A 21,128-nucleotide genomic window follows, 5' to 3' on the forward strand; every position below is an offset into this window, starting at 1 on the left:
ACTGTACATGAGTGACTCTGAAGAGGCTCCAATGTAGAAATTTTTCGGTAGATTTGTCACACCGCGCCACTGGACACTACATGAGAAAAAAAAAAAACTTGGCGTGGAAGAAAAGAAAATGTATATATAAAAAAAAATAAAAACTGACAATTTTTTTTTTAGAACAGCAAAATCATAAAAGTTCATCTCAATCAGCGACACAGAGACAATCAGCGGCAGTAATGAAATAAGCTAATCACACACTCACGCAATCCTACGCACCCACCGCCTTCTTATACAAAAAAAAAAAAAATAAATAAAAATAAATAAATAAAATAAAATAAATGTCAAAAAAAAAACGACAAAACAGGCTCACCTATTTTATTGTACTTTTCATAATTAAAAGTAAAAGTTGGATGACTATTTACTATATTAGTGAGACCGTTACGTATATGTCTATCCGTGTGTCTGTCTGTTTATCCGTCTCTTTGTGCCTCTGTGGGTTTTTGTTTGTGTCTTGTCTGTACTTGTCTGTCGGTCTGTGTGTCTAAGTCCATCTATTCCACAGCAATCTACACGGAAAATGACGAAATAGCAATATACGGGCGTCTAGTGGTCTCCATACGAGTATTTAATATATTCCTCAAGCGCACACATACATAAAGGACATTACAGCATCCATTCCGTAACTATTCCGAGATCTCCTTTATCGGTAACTCCTCTCAAGCTTCATTCATGGAGCGCCATTAACTTATGAACAATTTATCTATTAGCGAAAATGAATGGATATCTTGTAGCTATAATAATTCATAATGCTAGACCGAGGCACCTCTTTTGAATAAACTTCATATTATTTCCAAAACACCTCAGTCCATTCTCTCCTGCGTCACTCAGGCCACGTGAGGGTGAGTGATGGTCGTGGCCAAACTTGCTATCACTCTCTGTTGGTCAGCCTGTGATGGTACTATAGCCAAGACTCGGTATTTGGGTCGCCAGGAAAGGTCATCTGTTAGGGTGATCACGGCTACTTAGTTTTCCATTAAGCACGTATTTAGTGAATCTCTCAACCATGTGGCGTCCCTGATTCCACCGCCAGATGGGACTCGCAGATGCGATGGAACTCTTATTGAATCGATGCATGGATGTAAATCACGAGAAAAATACAGTAAAGAAAAGCTTTATTCTGCTTTGAGAAGTTAAGAGCAAATTCCAAGGATAAGGCCTCAGGGAAATTTATGTGGATTAGATTGCGTGCTAACTAGATTGTAATGTCTGAACTTCCCGCCATTAGCGATCGGCATTATTCAGGATGAGAGGTTTAATTTGTTTAGTATAAAACAATACCACGAAATGCTATGGCGAGGCTCAGTGCGAGGCCGCTGCTCTCTCGGCACGCGTGAGAGACAAAGGCATGCTCATAATGGGATAAAAATGAATCTGGAACAATTATAATTCTGCCACTGGAAAGGACGGCACGCGGGACGCACAAGGCACAACGAGCACCGAGTAGTCTGTGTGTTGAAAAACCGATGTAGAGTTCAGCGTAAATTCCTTCCTTCCATGCAAAGTGGAGAGCACTGTGTTAATATAAGCTGCATTGCTCCATTCACACAAGCCTTCCATTCTATAGTGTGGGAATAACGCCCTACTGGATAACGTGGTGGACGAGTGATGAGCCCAAGCAGTGATCAATATCTTACCCTGAGTTCTAATCTCACTAGAAGTTGACTATTTACCTGCGATCGATGAGTGGTCGTGAGTCATACGCGTAATGTTGACTGTCTTTGATCATGAGTGCGTCGTGGAGCGCAAGGAATGAGAAACTAGCCTCTATACTAAGGATCACTAAAAAAAAAAGAAAAAAATATGTCTTCGCCTCCACTGTCTGGGGCTACCAAATCCATAAATCAGCCTACAGATGCTATAGGCCCAAGATGTACAACAAAACTGCTTTGCTAACTCTGAAACTGTTAAAAGCGCGAATTTGTTCATAACCATCTTCTTCCTCACTGAATTCAATCTGGAAATCATCCAGTACTATCACATTACACAGAATAATTGTATCCACTAAATGCATCTTTTATTCTCTAAACCATTAGGTGATGATAATAATTCTTACTGCAACATATGATCAATAAAGACACCCTGTTCACAGTTAGACATCCCGCGGTGCTTGTAATAGACTGTCATTTGGGAGTGAAGAGTCATGGATGAAGCACACCATGTACATTTGCCTGACGCTTCCTCTGCTGTAAATGACACGTTAGTTATTTATCAAGCATCCCTTTTTCATCCCGTGTTCCGTCACCACCGCACACCACACACCTGTCTCATTCATGCACAGCTTATATTAACTACTTTTAAGCTTGACAGCCGTCGCAGCAGCCAGGACAGCCGGTCATCGTGCCACATGCAGTAATTGGAGGCTTAGCGGCGTCACACTTGGGAAATAGGACACAGAACCACGGTGAGCACAAAGGCCACTGACCTCATCGTCCAGGATTGGCAGTTACCACGAAAAGGACACTTACTTTAAAGCAGTTTTCCATCACGACTTTTCTCGAGTTGGTATTAGCTCTTCCTGCTCGCCCTTTTCATTTCCTCTAATGCCACCCCTTCCATCCCGGTCCGCCGCGCAGCACTGCACACCGCAAAGCCAGAAGCCATCTATCGTGTGGCGACAAAAGTAATACCTCGAAAGCGCAACAAATCCCGCACAGAAAACGGAGTCAAGACAAATTCTCATTGGAGGAAAGAGGTTCACTAAGAAATTTTATCGAATGTTTCAAAGTTAAGAAAAGATTTTACATGCTTTGTGGCAATTAGCATTTCTTTCCACACTTTCCCTCGAATTCGTTGTTGGTATATACTACTGCTGCATCGAGTGCCAGTGAACCTCATTTGCACTGTATACGCGCAGCACATTACCAAACTAACAAGCCCTTATGATGTCCTCTCCTATAAAAGTAGCTGAAATTATAACTCCATTTTTTTTTCGTGTGTTCCTGGATTTTAGCTGACAGTGAGGAGTACGGTAGTGAAATGAAATAAGTCACTTTAAGTCTTTTGTGAATTTTGTAATGTGCAGAGTGAAACACAACTTCGTCTAATAACACGAAATCTTTCATTGTACGTACATCGAAGTGTAAGCTTTCCGTCTTCTTTACTCGATAACTCTTCAGTCACTAGTGAAAGTTATTGCAGCTTTCATGGGTGTTTTCATGAATCCCGTGATTGATTAAAAACATAATGCTTTATCATTGAGGAAAAACACCATTGAGAATCCGACTAATCAGGATCAAGTAATAGAAAATAGGGAAACAGTCTCTCTAGTAAGTACGCGGGATGGTTTTAGTCACATTTAGAATCTGATCCCCATAACAAAGTGTCGAGCGACCATTTTCAGACACAAGAAGTAAGGTACGCTCTCTTCTAAATGTAACTTGAAGCATCGCCGCGTAGTTATCGGAGAGACTGGTTCCGTATTTCATATCACCTGATCCTGAAGCTTCTCGTCGATGAACAAAATAAGAACTGAGGATGGGCACTTTCTTACATGAACCAGATTTGAGGGAAAATCATAATAATTACGCTTTTTTTTTATTTTTTATTTTTCGTACCTTCTTCCTTTTCATTCGTTCAACACTTCGTCTCTTAATCCTACTCCTGCATGGTGGTTCTCTCTCTCTCTCTCTCTCTCTCTCTCTCTCTCTCTCTCTCTCTCTCTCTCTCTTAACCCAAGGTAACACGTTCACTCAAGTTTTCAGGTATTCTCTCTCTCTCTCTCTCTCTCTCTCTCTCTCTCTCTCTCTCTCTCTCTCTCTCTGTCTCTCTCTCTGTCTCTCTGTCTCTCTCTCCTCTGTCTCTGTCTCTGCTCTCTCTCTCTCTCTCTCTCTCTCTCTCTCTCTCTCTCTCTCTCTCTCTCTCTCTCTCTCTCTCTCTCTCTCTCTCTCTCTTTCTCTCTTTTTCGTCGTCATCTTGCGGTTTTGAGAATCTGGGGGACTCAAATGGCTTCCAATTTCGCTGTAATGGATCACGCGTCGCGCTGCACTGGAGGCACTCAGATGAAGCACAAAGACACTTCCTGTTTTCTGAATAGAGCCTTCGTTATGAGTAATGAGTGAACGGCTCTCTCTCTCTCTCTCTCTCTCTGCGAGAATATCGGAGAGAGAGAGAGAGAGAGAGAGAGAGAGAGAGAGAGAGAGAGAGAGAGAGAGAGAGAGAGAGAGAGAGAGAGAGAGAGAGAGAGAGAGAGAGAGAGAGAGAGAGAGAGATATCACCAACCAAACAAGAGCAGAATGGAAAGACGAAGAAGTGTCGAAGGAATAAAAAAAAAGAAAAAAGAAAACGAAATCAAGAAAGTGAGAAAGAGAGAAAAAAAGAAGAAAACTGAAAGGTGGAGGTAACGAAGTGAAAAGTTGATTGGTGGATGGAGAAATGGAAAGGAAAGGCGAGAGAAAATGTATTAGAAAGGTGGACTGAATTATAGTGGGGATGTGAAAAGTGGAACCGTAAGAAGAGGAAGACTGACGAAGTAAAAAGAGAAGATAACGAAGTTGAGAGGGTGACTGAATGATAGGATAAAAGAGAGGAAAGAGAAGGGAAGAGAGAACAGCTCCCTCAGCAAAATAAAATAAAATAAAAAGGAAATAAGATAGCAAGAAGGAAGAAGATAGGAAAAGAATCGGAGATGGTAAAGTAGAGAGAGAGAGAAGAAAGAAGAAACAGGAGAAAAGAAAGAAGCTAAGGAAAAAAATAATAATGAGTAAACAAATAAAACAAAAACAAAAGATAACAAATAAAAAAAAAGAAAACAGACAAATATTAAGACAAATGGGCGAAAATAAAGGTGAATATTATGAAAAATGAAAGCAAATATCATAAGAAGTTAAGGAAAATGCAAGCCAGAGAGGAAGAAAGCAAAGAAAGAGCAAACGTGGATAGATGAGAAAAAGAAAATATCAAGGAAGAAAATAACAAGTGGTAGAAAATTTATTAGAGATTCAGGAAAAAAAAAATAATGGCAGAGAAACAAAACAAAAACGAAGAAACGAAACGAAAGAAAACAAAGAATCAATAAAGAATAAGCCAAAAAGAATGATTAGGAAAGAAGGAAAGGGAGATGAGAAAGAATTGGAGAGAAGCTTTGCAACAGAGAAAGAGGAGAATGCTGAAGGAAAGAAAGCGAAAGAAAATAGAATAAAAAAAAATAATAGGAAGTGAAGTGGAGGAGGAGGAGGAGGAGGAGGAGGAGGAGGAGGAGGAGGAGGAGGAGGAGGAGGAGGGAGGGCACCTGTGAGGCAGTAAAAAAAAGAGAAGCAAAGCAGAGGAATCCTAAGGGCAAGGAGGAAATTACAGGAGGGAGAAACACTGACAGAAGGAAACAAGAGAGAAAGAAAATAGTGAGAAAAAAAAAACTAAAATAGAGGATGAAAGGAAGGAAATTAGGCAAGGAGAATTACTGTAGAGAGATGTTATTATTATAGTCTTATTTACTGGAGTGTGCCGGAGGGAGTAAAATCAGACTAATATCTGTAATTTTTCAACGTATTACAGTGAAGACGACACATACTCTTACGTAGATCCAAAGCAGTGATAGTGACGTGTCAAGATCAATCTCAACCAGCAAAGTAAGGAAGGTTTTATAAAGAGAATGAGTATTGGGTTTAAGTACTTCATCTCTTGAGCTTATAGGAAAATTTGATACTCGTGGTTTGGAGGCGGGTGGTGCTGAGGCTGAGGAATAAGTGCTCGTGTTGCTTTCACCACCTACCCACAATTTCTGATTTCTCTACACTTTCTGATTGGGGCAGAGCAGACTTTGTATTATTTAATGCCTCAGAAACTCAATTCCACCAATTTATCAACTCCTTCTTCACATAACCTGATAGGGACCTGATAGAAGTCTTTAAGTGGTATAAGGGTTATAACAAGGGAGATGTAAGCAAAATTCTTAGGATCAGCAACCAGGGTAGAACAAAAAATAACGGGTTCAAGCTTGAAAAATTTAGGTTTAGGAAGGAGACAGGAAAAAATTGGTTCTCAAATAGAGTGGTAGACGAGTGGAACGGACTCAGTAATCATGTAGTTAGTGCTAGGACACTAGAGAGCTTTAAGAGAAGATTAGACAAGTTTATGGATGGGGATAGCAGATGGAAATAGGTAGGTGTGTTTCATACAGGGACTGCCACGTGTAAGCCTGGTCGCTTCTTGCAGCTTCCCTTATTTCTTATGTTCTTATGTTCTTATAACTATCCCCTCTTCTTCATTTGTCAGATGGCACATATATTGCTATCATAAAAAAAAAAAAAAAACGAGACAGCAATCTATTTATACCCACAAGGACTCAAGCCACCAATCACAACAAGGATCACCACAAGAAAACTTCCAGCACATCCTCCCCTTGACCGCTGCCACGAAACTAATTGGGTTTTGATCTCCAGCTTCCCACTCACGATCGAGGGTCACGTGGCCTCGGCATCATCAACGTTACCATGGCGACCTTCCTAATTTACGCACCAACTTTGTGAGGACGCAACGGCTTCTGGGAAAAATGGAATGAGTTGCGCCAATCCTAGACAGGACTTGAACAGCAACATGGATTGAGTGTGGCGCCCTACCGGTTGCTTGAGCTACAAACTGAGGCGCCTATCTCCAGGTGTATGAGCACCAGCACTAGGTACACTCAGGTATATTCATGGTACCCCTACATACACATCCCGAGGTGAGGTAAATACGCAGCCCAGCAGGGAATGATATTGCCTGGTGCCCGTGCCGTCTCTTGGGAGCGGTCAGTGTAGCGTGCTGGCGGATGAGGTTTATTAGTGGAGTTAAATGTCATAAGTCACTCCAGGAAGCCTTAATGAAACTACCCCCTATTGGTGAATATAAGGCGCCTCACGTGATTCTGGATTGGTGAGACTGTATTGGAAGCTGCTGTAATTCTGGGTGGGGAGGAGCCTTCGTCTTTACTATACGTGTCACTTTCGAATGTAGTTTATCGCGTACAATCTCCCAAGAGCTAATAGGTTTGCCATCCTTTGTTTTTTCATTGAGTTCGGTGGTATCTGTTCCTAGAGAATAGAATAGTTTGGCATGCAATCTCAAAACAGCCAATACGCTTGTTACCCTTTGTTCTTCCATTGAGTGTTCCTTTGTGTTCCGTTACTTTAGTATTGTATAGTTTATCACATACAATCTCACGAAAGCCAATATGTTTGCTTTGTTCTTCCTTTGTGTACATTTGTATCCTGCTCCTCCGGCCGAGCACCGGACATCACGTGGCCTCCGTAAATGGGAGCAGAAAAGCCGTCATCTGGTAGTTTGTCTTAGCACTGAACTGTACACTAAACCCTCGGCCTCAGCACACATCGCTCCTCTCCTGACTTCGTTAAGAGCGAGCACTGTGCTGGTAATCACTGTAACTACTCGCCTGTCAGCGCCCGCAGATATACGCAGATGAATGTGTGCCAGGAGAACCAAGATAAACACGCACTACAGCATGTCTCTCAGGAACTCTCCGCCACGCTGATGGGTTGTGATGCTTTATTCTCATGCAAAGTCATCATAAAGACTGGTGCGTGCAGAGAACCTGGTGTGTACAGAGAGGCAAAGCTGAAATTTTTAAGAGATAGTTTCAGAAATATTCGCCTTAGCCTCACAACGTTCCACTCAAGACTCGTGATGGGTGGTTCTTCTCATATCACCAATGACTTTAGATATTTGTGTTCTACAGCAGTCTCTTAAATAATTTCGTTGTTTAGAAGACAAAATGTTCTTCCTACCCTTTATTATTTTGTATCCATGCAAATAATTTTCTACAGTGCTCGAAATGTTAAGAAATGACTATCGTGATCAGGAAAATTTGGCACAGTGTTGTATTCACCACTTCAGTCAACCTAGGAAGAACACATGTGTCAGCTGGCATCAACAGTTTTCAACAAACCCCATACATATACACAATTACAGTATAGAGCAAATACATCATTAATAAATCAAATGAACAACTACAACTCAACCTCCACCATGGTGCACTCCAGTGGCCTGTCCTGATCACTTCTAACCAAAACACACTACAATCACACACTCCAAGACGGAACACCACCTTCATAACACTTAATTCAAAGACGCAGTAAACATGGAGCTGAGGCAATCTGCCACCCATAATGCTCCCACGAAAACAAAGTATTCCACATTGATGGTTCATATGAATTATAATAATTCAATATCAATCAATTAGTAAACACCTAACTACCATACGGTGGTACACCTACCTAAAGCCGCCATCCCCTCTCGCAGCCAAGTACCATACCACTGTAGTGCACCCCTACAAGCATCTCAGTCCTAAGAAATAAATCATGATTGTACATACACAACACTAAACCACTAACAAGGCAACAAGCGTCCTGCTGGTTGGTGCTGCCGTTACTCCATCCCACAACACATTATGGTCCACATACAATGCCTGTACACATAACTAATCATGTAAACTTTCTTCAGGAGTATAAACACTCACCATCAGGTATGATTACATCCACAAGGGCAGCCAAAGTTAAAGATTTTGCCTGCACTCCATAACCCCACCACCTGTTCCCCAGTGACCGGTCTCCGTGAATATCACAAACAGCGGGGAGTCGGATACTTTCCGTGAACGTATTGACTACAGAAAACGGAACCTAGGACTGTGTGAATGTGGGAGACTATAACATTTATGATACAATGACGACTATAAATTGTTAATTACTGCAGTGATGAATATCTGAGGAAGCCTAGCAGTGAAAATACTCCTGGCTTTCCTATAAATGAAATACAAATATGGTCTAGTTTTCATTAACCCTCTACAGCTTTTTAGACACACTACTGCAGTCTGTCTTAAATAAATAAGTGACGTAGAGATTTGCCTCTTTTTTTCCTTTTCTGCTGTCGATGTAAACTTTTCTACAGTGCTATGGAGGTTAACGACTATAGAAAAAAGTGAACTACTAGTGTTAAGTATACAAGTAAATCAGCAGTGGTGAAAGTCCTGCTCCTTCTCCTGAATAAATAAACAAGGTGCCTTACGATGCCTCTGCCGGTACTCCTGGTTTTCCTTCTAAATAAATGAAAGAAATACTTAGTTTTCACTGCCTCCTGGTGCCTCACACCACTTTACAACACAGAGTCGAGCTTCCTGCAACCCTGTCTGCTCTGATCGTCCGCCAGCTCCCCTGTGACAGAGGGAAACTTGGTAAACACGCTGGATATCGCAATATAACTTGAGCTAAAATTGGATGGAAGGAAATTACAAGACTTGGTGCAGCGTTCCCTCCTTAAAAGTGAAGCGCGCAATTAAACTGATGTCCAATTAAATAATAATGTGAGAAAAGTGAGTAGAGGCAACTCTGCATCAAAGGGATTGCAGCTACGTCACTCCAGCCTGAAGAGTGAACCAGAAACACCTCCTACCCGGCCCGTGTTGGTTTAGCGTCCGTGTGACGAGGACCAGGAATCCGAGGAGGACTGGTCAGGCAAGAGAAAGACAAAGGCTCGTGTATGGACAAGACGAGGGGACGAGGGCAGACACTTACCCACCCACCCATCCATCCATATCCACATAGTACCACCACTAAGGTAACAATATCTAAAATGATTATACTAGGCCCTATAATATGGAAAATGAAGATGTATTCCTGTAGTAAAAGTAAAAGTAAAAGTAAACGTTTACATATGAAAGATTTGTAAGTATGTAAGAGCCAAGAAGCTGGTGAATAAGTAAATAAAATGATGCTGGTCTCTGTATTTGAGTCTTCGCAGTGTCTGAGACAGTGTGATCCGCGTGTGTCGTATTCACCTTGAGTGTGTGCGCGTGGGTGTCACTGGAGTGCCGCGAAGGTGGGAAAGTAAGCAATGTTGACCAGCAATCTGTCCTAACCACTCGTTTTTTGTAAGAGAGAGAGAGAGAGAGAGAGAGAGAGAGAGAGAGAGAGAGAGAGAGAGAGAGAGAGAGAGATACCTTTAAAGTGTTCTCAGTGCAGGCCATTACCATGAGGGATAATCTCACACCTCCATGCCTGGACGCAATGAACCAACCTTGCATAGTCGCCGAAGTTGCCGAACAATAAGCAGCCAATACAGTGACGATTAGTGGGACTGAGGCCTTATCAGTGGGCAACAATAGCGGTTCATTACGGCTGAAAAGAACCACAGGAAGACTTAAGCCTGCACTGTTTGGATTATTGGTGGTAGCGGCAGGATAGTGAGTACTGACTGGTCTTCCCTGCATAAAACAAGGTCCAAAGTTAATTTAAGCTTTTCGAAGTCTCGTATCAATCAACTGTTTTTAAAAAGTTCAAGTTACTGAGGTAATTCGTAAAGGTTTCGTTTTCTTTGTCGATTATTTTCATTATTCATCAACATTTCTCCATTTTTTATCTACCAATTTTCACTCAGGTCTTATCAATACTTCCTAATCGTATTCATCAATTATTACTCCCCTTGACCTCTTCCTAAGGACACAACCTCATCCTATCCACCCCACTAACCAGTAACCACTCCATCCTACACTACTACACTATTAAGAACCTTACATCCTATCTACTAAACCTACCCTTGAATCACCTCCCACCATTATTGCGCAAACAGTCACTCATTAAGAAGCATTAACCTTGTGATGATGATGATGAAAACTACATAACGTTTCAGTACCGCAATTAATCCGACATTAGCAACGAACACAAATCTTACCGTTACAACTCTCAATTGCCTCCAACAGTCGTCTGAATAGCGCACATTAATCAGCCTTTAATTCAATAGCCTATTCCCTCCATTACTCGTACCTTTTCCAAACCAGTCCACGGGATCGGATGGTGAGAGATAAACGTGGTGCTGCTTCGGTGCTCGATTCTCTACTGAAGGTTAACTCTTTACCTACGTAGACATCGATTTCTCCATTTGCTTTTTACTCGTGATCGCTTCCTCCCTTGTTGGTTCTTTCGAGCTGGACGGCAGGGTGCGGCCTGGAGAACGAGGCGTAATACATTAATTCATTTGTCACCCGTTATCATTATCAAGACTGTACACACTGAGCGACCCTCCATTGATGTATGCCAACCTGTCTCTTTATAATTTCTGTTCGTGTGGGAAGGGTAGGGGAAGGGGAAGAGAGAGAGAGAGAGAGAGAGAGAGAGAGAGAGAGAGAGAGAGAGAGAGAGAGAGAGAGAGAGAGAGAGAGAGAGAGAGAGAGAGAGAGAGAGAGAGAGACTCGTCTACTTTTCTGTCCTAACAATAATCTCTGGAACTCTAATTTCAGCTAGAAGGGAACTGAAATAAAACCTCATGAAAGAAAAACACGTAATTGAGAATTAACACATATCTCAAAGCATTACAGTTCACTTTTTTCTATCGTAAGAGATAATACTTTCTTCATTGCTCCCACACTCCCTGACCCGTCCCTCTCTATCCTGCTCGTTGCTGCCTCGCGCCCATAGAGGAGCTTCCACCAGCAGCGTGAACCAACTGTAGATAATCGATGTAATGCTGGTGCTATATTGCACCTGCCCTCGTGTAGTGGTGGCCAGACAAAGAGCAATAAGGTTAGAGACGGACACGAGAGTCTATATACAATGTGATGTATTTTTCATACGAGTAAGTTGAAACACACACACACACACACACACACACACACACACACACACACACACACACACACACACACAACCTTGATTATTCTACTCCAAACAACTGCCGTAAAAGGAAACACTTGACTTTCCAACGCACTGTAACCACCGCCACCACCACCATCACCACCACCGTTACCGAGAGAGAGAGAGAGAGAGAGAGAGAGAGAGAGAGAGAGAGAGAGAGAGAGAGAGAGAGAGAGAGAGAGAGCATTCATTCTCTTTAATCATGAATCTCTAATGACTTGGTAATGAGCAATTAGAAGCAGTTATGGGTGTGCGTGTTATTTGGATCTGTAAACGGATGCAGCGGCGGCCAATTTACTCTCTCTCTTTCTCTCTCTCTCTCTCTCTCTCTCTCCTCTCTCTCTCTCTCTCTCTCTCTCGGACTCGTAACAGAGAGCGATCATATGTGCAATACACGATCCTAAGGGCGGTGGGTGGCTGAGTTACACAATCACCATTATCTAGTGTACATCTCTTCACCACACTGTCGCCACACCCAACGCCACAACTGACGCAACACTATCCTGCTCGCCGTGTCTACTTTAGCTTGCAGATTAAATGATTACCGTGATTATTTGATGTAATGTTAGGTGATGGGTCTAATTTTGTCGCATGTTCCATATGAACCTTTAATAAAAAACTCAAATGAAAAGGCCATTTAAATTTTTTTTTTCTTAGAATGTAATTTTAAGGGTGTTTATTTGCTAAATTAATATATTTTAAGATGCTTATATAATATAGTTAGAGGTATTCTGGTATTATTTTGATCTGCTCGCTCCTCCAGCCTTCACTCCCATAAAAAATGCATCATGAAATTGCTCATGAAACTTGCAAATGTTATCAATACCAAGGAGCGTGTTGTACTAATCATTAACAACACCTATCACCTGTCCGTATGTTTGTGTGACTTATGAGCTCAATGGTAGGGTGTCGGAATCCATTCAATCAGTCACTCAGTCAGTCAATCAATCAATCAACCACTCTAATTTTAGAAAATCCTTTTTGGCCTCTCTCCGTTAGGGACTGAAAATTTAAAAAAGCCTTTTTTTTTCTTTGTCCTTGCCCAGTGGCCCTCTTAAATTAAAAGAAAAATGTTCCTGCTCCTCTTACTCTAATGTCAGATGTTTTGGGCGTTTGCCGTCAGTCATACATCTGCTGACAGTTTCCCTACAAAAGCTGACAACCGACAAATTATCACCAAATCTGGCTTACAATTGAGAGAGAGAGAGAGAGAGAGAGAGAGAGAGAGAGAGAGAGAGAGAGAGAGAGAGAGAGAGAGAGAGAGAGAGAAACACAAGGAGAGCGAGAGCTTAAAATACTACTATGACATCCTCCACTTCACACAACCAGCAGTACTTCTTTTATTTTGCCTTACTCGTGGACCTGTTCCCGCTACACTTCATCCTCCACCTCAAGCATCCCTTCCTTTGTCTTGTTCCACCTCGCTCCCACACCACGTCCCTCGCTAACATGAAAACTGGCTGTCTTCGCCTCACCAACCTATTCCTGCTTTCCTTTCCCACGCTCCTCATGCCTGCCCTCGCCCTTTCGTTCCCCTGACAAATACTGCTGCTCTCCTTGTTCGTCGCCTTCTACATTTCTCTTGTCCCAGGGAGTGAGTTCCATGCAGTTCTGATTTGGATTTGTTTATATTTTAGGCGTTTAATTTTTTGTTTCGTTTTATTTACTTAGGTCAATCTCATTAAAATAAGTTAAGAAGTATTTGATCGTTATATTTTCTTTGGTCCGTTTTTTTTTTTTTGTATAGCGCAATCTTATCTATTTCGTTTGATTAAAGCAAGTTTTAAAATATATCTGGTTATATTTTTGTTTTTCCATTAAACGTATTTTTACATTGCTCAATCTCATCCATTCTTTTTAAACTAAGTTGATAAATATTGTCAAGGATATCTCAGTTTTTTCGTCTCTCATCTAACTATTTATTTCATTATCATAATTACCAAAGATTTTAAATTAAGTTGCAGAACATGGAAAATAGATGTCCAAGTTTCTATTCCTACTTGTTCTTCGTAAAAATTATTCTTGTCACACAAGCCACGCAGACCCAGAAATGTAGAACAGAATGCTGTATTGAATAATATTTCCTATCGCTTACTCCTAGAGAGCGTTTATGTAAGTTTGGCTACGTCCCGTGAGTCTTATTGTTGTGTTAAGGTAATAACGAGGAAAAAAAAAAAACATTTTACCACTCCCACACACAAACCTACCCACAATATAAAAATCTCGAAATAGCCTTTTTTTTTTTTTTATGTAGGACACTGGCCAAGGCCAGCAAAAAAAAAAAAAAAAAAAAAAAGATGCCCACTGAAATGCCAGTCCCATAAAAGGGTCTAAAGCGGTAGTCAAAAATTGAAGGATAAGTGTCTTGAAACCTCCCTCTTGAAGGAATTCAAGTCATAGGAAGGTGGAAATACAGAAGCAAGTAGGGAGTTCAGAGTTTACCAGAGAAAGGGATGAATGATTGAGAATACTGGTTAACTCTTGCGTTAGAGAGGTGGACAGAATAGGGATGAGAGAAAGAAGAAAGTCTTGTGGAGCGAGGCCGGGGGAGGAGAGGAGGCATGCAGTTAGCAAGATCAGAAGAGCAGTTAGCATAAAAATAGCGGTAGAAGACAGCTAGAGATGCAACATTGCGGCGATGAGAGAGAGGCTGAAGACAGTCAGTTAGAGGAGAGGAGTTGATGAGACGAAAAGCTTTTGATTCCACCCTGTCTAGAAGAGCAGTGAGTGGAACCCCTCCAGGCATGTGAAGCATACTCCATACATGGACGGATAAGGCCCTTGTACAGAGTTAGTAGCTGGGGGGAGATAAACTGGCGGAGACGTCTCAGAACACCTAACTTCATAGAAGCTGTTTTAGCTAGAGATGATATGTGAAGTTTCCAGTTCAGATTATAAGTAAAGGACAGACCGAGGATGTTCAGTGTAGAAAAGAGGGACAGTTGAGTGTCATTGAAGAAGATGGAATAGTTGTCTGGAAGGTTGTGTCGAGTTGATAGATGGAGGAATTGATTTTTGAGGCATTGAACAATACCAAGTTTGCTCTGTCCCAATCAGAAATTTTAGAAAGATTAGAAGTCAAGCATTCTGTGGCTTCCCTGCGTGAAATGTTTACTTCCTAAAGGGTTGGACGTCTATGAAAAGACATGGAAAAGTGCAGGGTGGTATCATCAGCGTAGGAGTGGATAGGATAAGAAGTTTGGTTTAGAAGATTATTAATGAATAATAAGAAGAGAGTGGGTGACGGGACAGAACCCTGAGGAACACCACTGTTAATAGATTTAGGAGAAGAACAGTGACCGTCTACCACAGCAGCAATAGAACTGTCAGAAAGGAAACTTGAGATGAAGTTACAGAGAGAAGGGTAGAAGCCGTAGGAGGGTAGTTTGGAAATCAAAGCTTTGTGCCAGACTCTATCAAAAGCTTTTAATATGTCCAAGGCAACAGCACAAGTTTCACCAAAATCTCTAAAAACCTAGAGGATGAGGTAATTCAGGCAGAGAATATGTATCAGAAGACCTGATATACATACAAACATATATGGAAACGGGGCCATACAGGTGTAGCTCAGGCACTGTGTACCGTATACCGTAACTAAATGATCACAAACGGTCCACTAAAAAGATGAGATACAAAGTGGAACAATCGAGACGAACAGATAAAAAAAAATAAGTGCAGATAATATTATAAAAGTACAAGAATTCCCGAAGATAAAGAAAATAAATGCAATAGACATGATGCTCTAAACAATTTTCAAACTTTATAAAAAGACACATATTTGAGCTGGAATAGACGAAATCAAGAACTTAACTGATGCGAGGTACTGAAAAAAAATAATAATAATAATATCTCTTTCACCTCAATTAACAATCTCTACCTATTCATCTGAGCTGGGAGTGAGCGGCTGAAGTGGCGGGGTGTTGCTCGAGACCTAGGGAATTGACACAGACCACCTTGGTTCTCTCTCTCTGAGTTGAATTAATGAGGTAATGGCGCCTTGGCCGGAGGCGGAGCTGCGGGGAGGTGTTCCACGGCGGTCCTGTGAGAGGCTGGCGGCGGGAACACTGTTATGAAAAGAGGCTTTTTTGGGGATAGGCAAAAATATTTCCCTACTGAATGTCTTTGAAGGTCACGGTTTGAGTCTGAGGGAAATTACCTTGTAAGTAGTGTAGTGTGACAGAAAATCACAGTACAGCATATTATTCTAACAGGGTACTGAATATATATATATATATATATATATATATATATATATATATATATATATATATATATATATATATATATATATATATATATATATATATATATATATATATATCAAGAAAGCTACAAGAAGCCATTAAATCTACACATGCACTCTATATCAGCCTGTCCTCTATTTATATATCCATTCATTTTCATTGTTTACCTGAAGTTCCCCGTCGAGCAACCGCTCTATCTGATAACTCATCTACCGCTCTATCTGATAACTAGCTTCTTTAACTTTAACTAGACCCTGAATCTATCACTTCTTATAAACATACAATTATTTTCCCTCACATGTGAGGGACCCTGGCCCTGGCCACAAGAATGGAATAGGGTGTAAACCCATTAAGTTACCACTTCCCCTAAAAATAAGTAAATAAATAAGTAAATAAATATACAAATAAATTTGTAAATGAATGAATAACTAAAAGTTGAAAAAATAAAACCACACTGAAGGTGAGTCTAATCTCCTATAATAAGATAATATAATTGTTAAGAAGTAAGAAAGAGAACACTACTAAGATGTATCTCAATGAAAGAAAAACTTTAATCATAATGAAGTCTGAAGGGGATATCTCTCATAATAAGACAATAGATATTCTTACAAAGTAACAAAGAAAACACCAGTAAGATGCGCCTCAACGAAAAAAAAAAAAACAGGTTTGATCATTATTAAGGCAGAAGGGGAGCCTGAAGGGGATATCATATAATCTCTTTGATCATCTGTTGTTTTCAATCAAGGTTGACTATTCCTCAGCGCATCACGCCCCACGCAGCGGGACACTAGTGGGGATTTTTCTGCCTGCGTTCTGTTGTTGTGAAAGTACTGCAATCGACGTGCGAACGGTATTCCTTGACACACTCTTATTAAAAAGTGGATATACATGACTCTAATGGTAGTGATAGTGGTGGCGCCAGTAGTAATAAATGTTGTAGTATAGTGGTATCAGTAGTAATGATGGTGGTGGTGGCAGTGATACAAGTTAGTACTAATCATAGTAGTATTAGCATCAGTGTCAGAAGCTGCAGCATCAATATTATCACTAATAGAAGAAGCAGCAAGAGCAACAAGGGAAAATTATTCCCTTTCTGCAGAATGCTTACTCCTTTCAAAACACCACCGTTAGAGGCCCTTGTTTGCCTCGCTATCCTAATACCAGTGTCACATGACCACATTAACCTTACACTACAAATGAAATAATGAATTAGCTGCAAAAATAGAAAGTATATGCAATAAAAAGCTTTAATAAACATATTTAAACACTTTAATAAACACTTTAATGGTGAATGTTGCCTTTCTAAACCATAAACTTAAATTTCCACAATACCGTTTTATCAAGCTATAGAAGAGAAATGGTTAGCCAATCAGAACTCAACATCGGTCACTTTGTCAATTTTTCTCCATACATTTGTTTTTTCCTCCGCATCTATACTGAGTCGATATTTTAAAGGTATGGTCCACTTTGATGTAATACCATTACGTGTAAACCCCTCGCTTATTATTACCACCACACCGTTCTCAGCAACTCCACCGGCATCCTCTCGTCTTCTCTCCTCACCTCCCATCCTCTTTCCTCGCAGGCAGACCACATCCTCACCATCACCACCAACATCCACCACCACGACCACCACTACCACCATCCCAGCCTAATATTACCACCACAACCACCACCACCAATGCCTTCCACCTGCAGACGCACCGGAAACTAACCACCCCCTTTTCCACCACAGTCTTTCCTCTTTTCTTGTAACCTTTTCCTTTCCACTTCCACCACCACCACCGCCACCACCACCATCACCACCACCTCCTCCTCCTCCTCCTCCTCCTCCTCCTCCCGCACTCCGCTAGCCACTCTTCCCTCACAGCCAACGGCACCACCTCCTCCTCCGTGGTCAGTTCGGTTCGAGGAGACGGACGGGAAATGAAAGTCGATATTTAAGCGACGGTAAGTGGAGTGCGGAAGTCGTTTTCTTTGACTTGTATTTTCCCTGCGTGTGCAAGTGAAGAAAATGGGAGGAAGACGCAGAAAAGAGAGAGAGAGAGAGAGAGAGAGAGAGAGAGAGAGAGAGAGAGAGAGAGAGAGAGAGAGAGAGAGAGAGAGAGAGAGAGAGAGAGAGAGAGAAATAATAAATAAAGAAGCACTTACCAGAGAGAGAGAGAGAGAGAGAGAGAGAGAGAGAGAGAGAGAGAGAAAGAGAGAGAGAGAGAAAGTCGTACAATCTTGTTGCAATTCGAGACAATGAGTGAACGCGAAAAATAAGAGAAAAAAAAGCACTCGCGGACTTGATTTGATTGCCCGCGAGAGAGAGAGAGAGAGAGAGAGAGAGAGAGAGAGAGAGAGAGAGAGAGAGAGAGAGAGAGAGAGAGAGAGAGAGAGAGAGAGAGTCATTGGAGCCTGTTTTAATGGACGATGGGGATAGAGGGAGGGACACACACACACACACACACACACACACACACACACACACACACACACAACCAATGAACCATACAACGAATCATCCAGGCCATCTCTCTCTCTCTCTCTCTCTCTCTCTCTCTCTCTCTCTCTCTCTCTCTCTCTCTCTCTCTCTCTCTCTCTCTCTCTCTCTCATCCCGCACTCATCCCGCTTCATAAAACTGGACTTCGTAATAGCAAAAGTCATACCGCACCGCATTTTCATTCTGACTTGCAAACGCGGAAAATGACCTTAGCGTGCGTTCGTTTAAGCGCGCTAACGCACCATCCGTGAGAGCGTGACCTTCAGATTGATGGTTGGGGATTAAACAAAGGACCACGAGGCAGGAGAGGAATGTTTAAGGGGGGATGAACCGGAGTATTATGCGAGGATTACTGGACTGAGGTGGTGGGAAGGCGAGGTGAGGGAATGTGAGGCGAGGCGAGGCGAGGCGAGGTGAGGTGAGGTGAGGTGAGGTAAGACCGGTTGGTGTAGTAGACATGCAGGTGATGGAACTGTACGAGTATGTGTGCTGGTGAGGGATTTGGGGATCTGTTTAGTGTAGTTTATGGATCCATGTGCTTCTTTTATACGTGTCTGTTTGGTTTAACGTTGAATGAGTTTCTTGTGTCATGGTTAAGAAATGTTTTTGTTTTGTTTTCAAGGGTAGGTTATGATTGCCACAGTCTGCTTTGTGGTGTTCATTATTTTTCGTGATCTTTTACTATATCATCATGAACTGCAGTATTTTTTTGAAGTGAACTATTATGAAACTGTTTTGTTCTTGATTATGAGAAAAATAATGTGCGATAAATATACTGTAAAGCTATGGTCAGTGAACTGCTACTGGTGCTGTGTGTGTATGCATTACGTATGTCATGCATGGTGCTTATTTTTGTCCATAAATAGGGGCCTCCTCCTCCTCCTCCTCCTCCTCCTCCTCCTCCTCCTCCTCCTCCCTCCTCTTTTTGTGTCCATGAACCAATAAAATTTGAAATAAAAATGTTTCAGATGATTTTTCTCGTGTGTGTGTGTGTGTGTGTGTGTGTGTGTGTGTGTGTGTGTGTGTGTGTGTGTGTGTAAAAAAGGAACACTATTGGGGAGAAGATAATTAGTGAGGGGAATATGGGAAGGAAAAGGAAAATTAAAAGAGATGAACAGTATGACTGTTGGAAAAAACGTTATTCGTGGGATTTTTCCTTTATTATTCTCTCTCTCTCTCTCTCTCTCTCTTCTCATCTCTCTCTCTCTCTCTCTCTCCTCTCTCTCTCTCCTCTCTCTCTCTCTCTCTCTCTCTCTCTCTCTCAGTACGAACGGGGGGCAACCAACGAACCAACAAAAACAACAAAAGCAATGATAACAAGTACGCAATGACTATCTTTGTGAGAGAGAGAGAGAGAGAGAGAGAGAGAGAGAGAGAGAGAGAGAGAGAGAGAGAGAGAGAGAGAGAGAGAGAGAGAGAGAGAGAGAGAGAGAGAGAGCAAAACACCGACAAATGTGAGCTAACCAGAAACTTTTTTTCCTCGTTTCTCGCAAATTTCATTCATAGCTGATCCTGACCCACCCTCTCTCCCTTCCCTCTCCCTCTCCCTCTCCCTCACCCTCTCCCTCTTCCTCTCTCTCCCTGAGCGGACTAGCGACCCCAGTTCAATTCGTCTCTATTCAATCGTGCTCGAAAATACGCAACCGAATATTTATGTATTTTTTTCCAGCCATTGTCAGCAGTCAGCTATTGCATAACTTTGTGTTTTGTTGCACCACTTCACGCAGCACCTACGCCGCCGCTTCAATATTGCTGGGGAGTAAATGATTCTCTTTCGTATGAAGGGGCACTCACTCCCTCACGTCCTCCTGCTCCAGGCGTACTCGCAAATGTGCCCGTCCCAATTAACTTTTGTGGAAGAAATTATAAGATCATTTGTGTTTGTTTCGCCCAGTGACCGGCGTGACATTTTCCGGTCTGATTACTCCGCCTTTGAACACCGACGTCAAATCATATTTCCCACCCAAATCCTGACAGTCCACTGATTTCTGATGAGGTAAAAATGGCATTACAGTGCGTTACAGTGACCTGCGAATTACGATACGTTACAGTGACCTGCTGGTGTCTCTGTTCATCCTTGAATGAAAACAGATTGGACAATAATTATTCAACACTTGGCATAAAATCATATTTCCTATTCTAATTCCGATAAGCCGCTGATTTTTGGTAAAGGAGTATGATGTTATTACAGCGTGTGTCATTAACCTGTTACCACCTCTGTCCGGGAAGGGATACAAACTGAATAATGATGACAAAACCAAACCACGACTCCTTGGAACACTAACGTGAAATCATACTTTGCATTCTATTGGGTGGAGGGAAAACTTTTCGTCTCATCAACTCCTCTCCTCTAATAGATTGCTATGATTCTCTCACTCACCAGCGTAATGTTGCATCTCTTACTGTATATTATTTCCACGGTTACTGTTCTTCCGAGGATTCTAACTCCAACTCCCTTCCTGTGGCCGTTTTACTTACTCTCACCCTAATTTCGTCCTGAATGAGTTAACTAATAGCTACCTTTACTCTTTCATCTGTTTTGCTGGTAATCCTTGACATTCTTTTCCTGTTTGTTTTTCGTCCTTCATAAAATTTCAACAGTTTCAAAAGAGGACTGTCAAGACATTTCAGGAACTAAATTGACAGTTTTGATTCCATTCCTGTACATTTTTTTTTTCAGGACAGAATCAAGAGCAGACTTTTTATATTCTTTTGTGGCCTTGATCAGAAAAAAAAAA

At 41.6% G+C, this 21,128-nt stretch overlaps 1 protein-coding gene across 5 annotated transcripts in view; it reads right to left on the reverse strand.

Moving 5' to 3' along the window:
* Window positions 1-21,128, reverse strand: part of LOC135099388 (uncharacterized) — a 56,843-nt gene that overhangs the window by 19,289 nt on the left and 16,426 nt on the right. For 2 of the 5 annotated variants that reach the window (XM_064001725.1, XM_064001744.1), the window contains exon 1: window positions 8,495-8,639. The exons of 1 other annotated variant lie outside the window; for it this stretch is intronic. The gene's annotated coding sequence lies outside the window, so the exon portion shown is untranslated. Of the gene's footprint in view, window positions 1-8,494; window positions 8,640-10,047; window positions 10,247-10,793; window positions 10,974-21,128 lie in introns of those variants that run through there. 2 more of the 5 variants (XM_064001738.1, XM_064001732.1) reach the window with 2 other exon arrangements.

This window comes from Scylla paramamosain, chromosome 4 (genome assembly GCF_035594125.1).
Source record: "Scylla paramamosain isolate STU-SP2022 chromosome 4, ASM3559412v1, whole genome shotgun sequence".
NCBI lineage: Eukaryota > Metazoa > Arthropoda > Malacostraca > Decapoda > Portunidae > Scylla > Scylla paramamosain.